Here is an 8,851-nt window from a genome sequence, read left to right on the forward strand (position 1 = left end):
AAAATCTTGATAAATGGCTACATTTTGAAAGTAATTTTTAATTGAAAGGGGATGAGTGGTAAATAGAATAACAACCTCTCCACTCAACAATTTGATCTTAATTTGTCCACTGACATACATGTCATGAAAACAATAGCTTTGTCACTTTTGTTTAGTGCAGTGTCACCAGTACCTAAGAATTTAATAAATATAAATATGCATTGAATCAGTATTCAGTCTCTAGTTTTTTGTTCCCCTATTAGTATGTTTACTGAGTTGTTTTGAGAATTTTACTCCAAGCTTCTCTATTACTGATGAAAACTATCTGCATTTTCTGGAAACTTTTTTAAAAATGTAATTGTTCTACCTTGTATAATCACCTATAATTTCTCTCAATTTTTACTTGAAAGAAAAGTATTTTTTTCTATGAACTGGAATGATTTTTCCTATCAAGCAAAAAAACTTAACATTTCTCTATTTTGTATTGATTTCCAGAAGTAGTCCAATTTTATGGTCAATAATTGTAACTCTGTAGTGCTACTGTGTATAAAAAGCTTAGCTCCATTACCTAATTTATTTTAACTAAATGCAGTAAAATATTTTTTCTACTCAGTAAAAATAACTACTTGCAAATAAATCAAAATCTTTAATTATTAAACTATCTGAAAAAAGTTATTTCTGAATGCACTGTTATTAGACTTCTAAGAACTACTTTTGATGACTTACACTGTGCTTCAGGAACTGTGCTAGTCTCTGAATGAGTGCATCAATGTCATGCAACTTTTCTTCGGGGCAAACTAGAATATAATACCTAATTTACAAATAAGTGATTATGTGATTTTTAAAAAGAGTAAAATGCTCTTGGGTGTTTTGAATGGGGATGGGCATTAGCATGGTCAGACTTGGATAGGATATGACAAGTCAAGACTGGATCCAGGAAAAATAACTCATGAAAGGAGTTACAGCCTTCTGAGCAGACGTAGCAGAATATAGGAAGCCTCAAAGATAAGAAAGAGCATTGGTTGCTCAAAGGATTGCAAAAGGAAACCTGGACACCTGCATACTAAGCCAAAGAGAATACTGTTTGAGGTAAGGTTAGAACAGTAAACAGGAATTGAATCATGTAAGCCCTGCTAAGGGTCTGTTTTAATTCTATGTACAATGCAAATCCATTGAAGGTGTTTAAGCAAAGGAATTATATCATCCTATTTATGGTTTCTTAAAATGACTGTCTGCCTTGGGGAAAAACGATTGTATTACAGTGTTGAGAGGCATTTGAATCAGAGCACTTCCATCTTAAATAGGGACTGGATAAAATAAGGCTGAGACCTACTGGGCTGCATTCCCAGACGTTAGACATTCTAAGTCACAGGATGAAATAGGAAGTTGGCACAAGATACAGGTCATAAAGACTTTGCTAATAAATCAGATTGCCTTAAAGAAACCAGCTAAAGCCCACTAAAACCAAGACGGCAATGAGAGTGACGTCTGATCATCCTCACTGCTACATTCCCACCTCACTATGACAGTTTACAAATGCTATGGCAAAATCAGAAAGTTACCCCATATGGTCTAAAAAAAAGAGGCATAAATAATCCACCCCTTGTTTAGCAAATAATCAAGAAATAACCATAAAAATGGGCAATCAGCAGCCCTCAAGTCTGGTCTACCTATGGAGCAGTCATTCCTTTATTTCTTTACTTTCTTAATAAACATGCTTTCACTTTATGAACTCACCTCAAATTCTTTCTTGAGTGAGATTCATAAACCGTCTCAGGATCTGGATCGGGACCCCTCTCCGGTAACAACAGTAGGTAGGAAACTACCGCAATCACCCAATTGAGAAGTGGTGATGATCTGAACAAGGCTGATGGAAGAAGAAAATTTTAGTTCATAAAATGTGACCTTGAATAAGCATAATATAAATAACACTAAACTCTTAATTTGCATATTTATATTTATCTATGAAGTTAGTTTTGAAAATAGACTATTTTAATTAATTTTAATATGTACTTAAAAATAAATTCTTGCAGATTTTCCCCCACAAATTATGATAATAATGCAAAACTCTAGTTCAACTAAGTTCAAAACGATTAACAGAAAATTTTAATTGGTAGACCTCAAGTTAATGCATAAGGCATTAAAGACACAATGATTGATATTGGATATTAAGGGTATTCGCTTGATAATGCTGGTATAATGAAGGCTTTGAATTTTATCTCTGGCAGCTTTAAATACAATTCCAATTCAAGAATTATTGGCAAAATATGCTGTAGACAGATACAGTAGCACCTACATTTAAAATGAAAATTTAAAAGAAAAGTATTGATATTGTTTTTAAGCTCTTTCAAATTTATCTAAAATAAGGAATAAAGAATATAACTTAATACTGTTTTAGAAAACATTTATAATTCAGACCTTAAGTGATATTTTTGCCCCCGGATTTAGAAATAAAGAGAGATACTGGTTGATAGTAAGTGGCTGGATTTAACTAAAATGTTTTAAACTATGGCTTCCATTTAGTGAACAGAACATTATGATAAATAGCCCTTACAGTTTAGTCTGATAGACTGATTTTATTAGTTATAAATTAGAAAGTAAGTGTGGAGATCATCAATTAACAAGCTCTAATAAAGGGACTCTTAAGCAAAATTTCTAAATAATTTAAGTTTAAATTTCAGTTTATTTCCTATAGGGTAAAAATGATTTAACTTGGTCTGAAACCTAAACCTCAGGGCTTTTTCTAGTAGAGTGGAATAGTTGAAGAATTTTACATTTATTATATCCTCAAGATGGAAAGAAATGTCTTAAAAAATACATTCCCACTGCGACCACATTTAAGCTCTGTCACCCTTAACAGTCAAATTTGTAATGTGAGAAATAAGTGAGCTATCATAACTAGCTAAATTTCCTTAGAACATATCTATTACCAATTTTAACAACTAGATGGATAGAGACTTGCTGTTTTCAATATGATCTTGTCTAATTTGAAGTTTATGGTTATTTCTTAAGGGTACATATTCTTTTTTATGTAACAAATATACTTGCTCCTTGGAAAAAAAATATAATTTCTTGTGGGGCCTTTGAATATATATAGAAATACTCAAGATGGGTTCCTAAATCAAAAATAAAATCCTGTGGCTCCCAAACTGATTGAATGAACACTCCATAGGCCATGGGGATCCCAGAGAAACCTGAAAAACTGAATTCCATGCCACAAGGGAAGCAAAGTCAGCCATACTTCCTTGTACTCCCCTGTTTTGGAGTTTAAGTACAGCTGACCAGCATTAATGTTAAAACAGAGATCATAAAGCTGACAAAACATACTCTGTGGCAATAAAATACCAAATTATAAAGAAGACCTAAGACCATGCAAGCCAGGGTTAAGTTACACAGTACAAACCACAAAATCTTTTTTTTTTTTTGACCTCTGAACTTTTTATTGGCCTCCTGCTCCCCAAAGGGTACCCTGCTTCTGCTGGCTTAATGTCTCAGAACTTTGGTGTCGTTGGTCTCACACCCCACTTTGCTGTCCACTATCTGATGGGTGGTGATCTTTGGATGGTTTGCATAGAGTTGCTGCTGTTCAGGGCATCACCAAAATTAAAGTCCTCACTGTCTTCCAGCAGGTGGCGGTAGGTGGCGATCTCAGCCTCCTTCAGCTTGACCTTGATGTTCAGAAGAACCTCGTACTCCTGGGCCTGGTGTTACCCCTCTGCTCCTGTCTGTGTCAGCTCCAACTCCAGGTGCAGCAGGATCCGGTTGAGAAGCTCCAACTGCAGAGCACAGGGGGCCTCCACCTCCCTCAGACTGGTCTCCAAGCTGGTCTTCAGATTTCTCATTGAGTCCAGGTTGATCTCCAAGGACTGGACTGTAAGTCTCAGCTCTGTGAGCATCATCTCAACAGCTCCAACCTCAGCGGACTGCGTGGTGACCACTGTGGTGCTCTCTTCAATCTGCTGAGACCAGTACTTGTCCGGCTCTTCTCAGGTCTTCCGAGTCACCTCGTCGTATTGGGCCAGGATGCCTGCCATGATCTTGGCAAGGTCCTGAGACTTGGGGGCATCTACTTCCAGGGTCAACCCAGAGCCTGCAATCTGGGCTTGTAGGCCTTTTACTTCCCTTTCATGGTTCTTCAGAAAGAACAGCTCCTCTTTGAGAGCCTCGATCTCTGTCTCCAGGTACAGCGGAGAGACATTTCTGTCGTCAATGACCTTGTGGAGCCCATGTGAGAGACAGGACTAGCTGGATTTCCTAAGCCGACTAAGAATCCCTAAGCCTAGCTGGGAAGGTGACTGCATCCACCTTTAAACACGGGGCTTGCAACTTAGCTCACACCCGACCAATCAGGTAGTAAAGAGAGCTCACTAAAATGCTAATTAGGCAAAAATAGGAGGTAAAGAGATAGCCAATCATCTATCGCCTGACAGCACAGTAGGAGGGACAATGATCGGGATATAAACCCAGGCATTCGAGCTGACAACAGCTACCCTCTTTTGGTTCCCTCCCATTTTATGGGAGCTCTGTTTTCACTCTATTAAATCTTGCAACTGCACACTCTTCTGGTCTGTGTTTGTTACTGCTTGAGCTGAGCTTTTGCTCGCAGTCCACCACTGCTGTTTGCCGCCGTCGCAGACCCGCCCCTGACTTCCATCCCTCTGGATCCAGCAGGGTGTCCACTGTGCTACTGGTCCAGGGAGGCACCCATTGCCACTCCCTGTCAGACTAAAGGCTTGCCATTGTTCCTGCATGTCTGAGTGCCCGGTTTCATCCTAATCGAGCCGAACATTAGTCACTAGGTTCCACGGTTCTCTTCCGTGACCCACGGCTTCTAATAGAGCTATAACACTCACCGCATGGCCCAAGATTCTATTCCTTGGAATCCATGAGGCCAAGAACCCCAGGTCAGGGAACACGAGGCTTGCCACAATCTTCTAAGCAGCCCGCCGCCATCTTTGAAGCAGCCCCATCTTGGGAGCACTGGGAGCAAGGACCCCCGGTAACAGTAACATTCATAGCTATTGGGTTGCCCTGATGATGTGAAGTGTTAACTAGGATCTCGGTTATATTTCAAAGACTACTATTACTTCTAGAATCCTGTATTGCTTTAAGAACTTTGTTGCTTAGCAGTTCATTGAGCCAAGGAGTTTCTGCTAATTCAAGCTACGCTGCTTCACTCTCGTTTCAAATATTCTTCCAGGAAAACCAGCTAGAACGTCACCGAGAAAGTCAACTTTTGTGTGGGAAATTTACATCTGTAGAGTCTCTTAGTACAACCAGCCAGGTCTTCCCTTTCTAAACTTTCCCCTGCATCTGGAGAGATTAACTAAGAGCCTGACACATTTAAAGTCTGAAAAGAGATATTTCTCATCTATTCTGTCTGAAGGTCGCTACATATGAAGCTTCGTCTACATAACAAGAACCCTGGCCTCCACAACCCTCCCTATCTTAACTCAAGCATTTTTTTTTCTATTGATTTCAAGTATTTAGACAAAGCTTAACTCATTCAATCAATTGCCAGTCAGAAAAATCTGAATCTACCTATGACCTGTGAGCCTTCCACTTCAATATATCCCACCACCTTAGGCCAAACAAATGTACACTTTACATGCATTGATTTGTAATTTTACCTGCAATTCTTGTCTCCCTAAAATGCATACGACCAAACTGTAAGCTGACCACAGTGGGCACACTTTCTCAGGACCTTCTGAGACTGTTCCCTTGGACATGGCCATTCATATTGGCTCAGAATAAACTTTAAAATATTCTACAAAATTTGATTTTTTCGTTAACAGGCCTTGATAATACATAATAATGTAATAATGTTTCACTTGCAAATAATTAGAATTAAGGATTTTACTTCTTGTCTCAAAATGATAACAATAATATGAAATACTGACTATAAATTTTTAAGGTTTATCCAGCTTATATTGCTATATGAAATGAATTAAAGAATTAGATAAAGAGGTAAGAAACATCTAGAGTAAATTTAAAAGGTGAAACCACCATTGCAAAATTATAACTGAGACAGTGAGAGTTCTGACCCAACCAACTCCATATTGCTTTTTTTTAAGAGTAAAAGTAGGATTTATTAAATACCTGTTGCTTGATTTGCAAATTTGAACTCCACTGTTTGTTTGATTTCCTAAGTCCCACAATATAAATGGTTACCTAAAAAAAAAGAATCATTTTTCCTTTTTTCTTTTTTATAAATTAAACCAATTTTTATTAACTTGGTGCAATTGTTTACATTCATTTTATGTATACATATGTTTATTTGCATAGTTTTAATCAATGGTTAATATGTCATTAATGTTTTCATTTATATATTTTATCACAAACTGATTCTTTTTTTATAACTTTAAGAGATTTTTTTGTTTGTTTGTTTTTTAAATAAGAAATGTAGCATTGTGAAAAAAAAAAAAGCCAAACAAACATACAGGTACAAGTTTTCTTTTCTTTTTTTTTTTTTCTTTAATTTTACTTTAAGTTCTGGAAGACAAGTGCAGAATATGCAGGTTGTTACCTAGGTGCCATGGTGGTTTGCTGAACCTATCAACATGTCATCTAGGTTTTAAGCCCCACATACATTAGTTATTTATCCTAATGCTCTCCCTCACCTCACCCCCCACCCCCCAACTGGCCTCAGTGCATTTTGTTTCCCTCTCTGTGTCCATGTGTTCTCATTGTTCAATTCCCACTTATGAGTGAGAACATGCGGTGACTGGTTTTCTGTTCCTGTGTTAGTTTGCTGAGGATAATGGCTTCCTGCTTTATCCATGTTCCTACAAAGGATATAATCTCATTCCTTTTTATGACTGCATAATATTCCCTGGTGTAAATGTACCACATTTTCTTTATCCAGTCTATTATTTATGGGCATTTGAGTTTTTTCCATGTTATTGCTATTGTAAATAGTGCTGCAGTAAACATAGGTGTGCATGTGTTTTATAGTAGAATGATTTATATTCCTTTGAGTATATACCCAGTAATATGGATATATATAATGCTGGATAAAATTGTATTTCTGGTTCTAGATTCTTGAGGACTCAACACACTATCTTCCACAATGGTTGAATTAATTTACATTCCCACCAACAGTGTAAAAGCATTCCTATTTCTTCACAGCCTCTCCAGCAACTATTGTTTCTTTATTTTGTTTTATTTTATTTTTTTTATTATGCTTTAAGTTTTAGGGTACATGTGCACAATGTGCAGGTTTGTTACATATGTATACATGTGCCATGTTGGTGTGCTGCACCCATTAACTCATCATTTACATTAGGTATATCTCCTAATGCTATCCCTCCCCCCTTCCCCCACCCCATAACAGGTCCCGGGGTGTGATGTTCCCCTTCCTGTGTCCACGTGTTCTCATTGTTCAATTCCCACCTATGAGTGAGAACATGTGGTGTTTGTTTTTTTTGCCCTTGCGATAGTTTGCTGAGAATGATGGTTTCCAGCTTCATCCATGTCCCTACAAAGGACATGAACTCATCCTTTGTTATGGCTGCATAGTATTCCATGGTGTATATGTGCCACATTTTCTTAATCCAGTCTATCATTGTTGGACATTTGGGTTGGTTCCAAGTCTTTGCTATTGTGAATAGTGCCACAATAAACATACTGTGCATGTGTCTTTATAGCAGCGTGATTTATACTCCTTTGGGTATATACCCAGTAATGGGATGGCTGGGTCAAATGGTATTTCTAATTCTAGATCCCTGAGGAATCGCCACACTGACTTCCACAATGGTTGAACTAGTTTACAGTCCCACCAACAGTGTAAGTGTTCCTATTTCTCCACATCCTCTCCAGCACCTGTTGTTTCCTGTCTTTTTAATAATTGCCATTCTTACTGATTTTTTCTTGATTTTTTAATAATCACCATTCTGACTGGCATGAGATGGTATCTCATTGTGGTTTTGATTTGCATTTCTCTAATGATTAATGATGTTGAGCTTTTTTTTCATGTTTGTCAGCCACATAAATGTCTTCTTTTGGGAAGTGTCAGTTTATATCCTTTGTCCGCTTTTTGATAATGTTATTTCTTTTTTTCTCATAAATTTGTTTAAGTTCTTTGTAGATTCTGGATATTAGACCTTTGTCAGGGGGGAGATTGTAAAAATTTTCTCCCATTCCATAAATTGCCTGTTTACTCTTATGATAGTTTTTTTTTTTTTTCTTTTGCTGTGCAGAAGCTCTTTAGTTTAATTAGATCCCATTTGTCAATTTTGGTTTTTGCTGCAATTGCTTTTGGTGTTTTAGTCATGAAGTCTTTGCCCATGCCTATGTCCTGAATGATATTGCCTAGGTTTTCTTCTAAGTTTTATGGTTTTGTGTTTTACCCTTAAGTCTTTAACCCATCTTGAGTTAAATTTTGTATAAGGTGTAAAGAAGGGGCCCAGTGTCATGCGTATGACAGACCAGTTTTCCCAACACCATTTTTTGAATAGGAAATCATTTTCTGATTGCTTCTTTTAGTCAGGTGTGTTGAAGATCAGATGGTTGTAGATGTGTGGTGTTATTTCTGAGGTCTCTGTTCTGTTTTGTTGGCCTGTATGTCTGTGTTGGTACCAGTACCCTGTTGTTTTGAATACTGTACCCTTGTAGTATAGTTTGAAGTCAGGTAGCATGATGCCTCCAGTTTTGTTCTTTCTGCTTAAGATTGTCTTGGTTATAAGGGCTTTTTTTGGTTCCATTTGAAATTTAAAGTAGTTTCTCTCTAATTCTTGAAAGAATGTCCATGGTAGTTTAATGGGAATAGCATTGAATCTACAAATTACTTCTGGGCAGTAGGGCCAGTTTCACAATATTGATTCTTCCTATCCATAAGTATGGAATGTTTTACCATTTGTTTGTGTCCTCTTTT

At 37.3% G+C, this 8,851-nt stretch overlaps 1 pseudogene; it reads right to left on the reverse strand.

Annotated features, from left to right (window-relative positions):
- Positions 1-3,399: 3,399 nt before the first annotated feature.
- LOC112209006 (keratin, type I cytoskeletal 18-like) lies at positions 3,400-4,280 on the reverse strand (annotated as a pseudogene).
- Positions 4,281-8,851: the final 4,571 nt, after the last annotated feature.

This window comes from Pan troglodytes, chromosome 3 (genome assembly GCF_028858775.2).
Source record: "Pan troglodytes isolate AG18354 chromosome 3, NHGRI_mPanTro3-v2.0_pri, whole genome shotgun sequence".
Lineage (NCBI taxonomy): Eukaryota > Metazoa > Chordata > Mammalia > Primates > Hominidae > Pan > Pan troglodytes.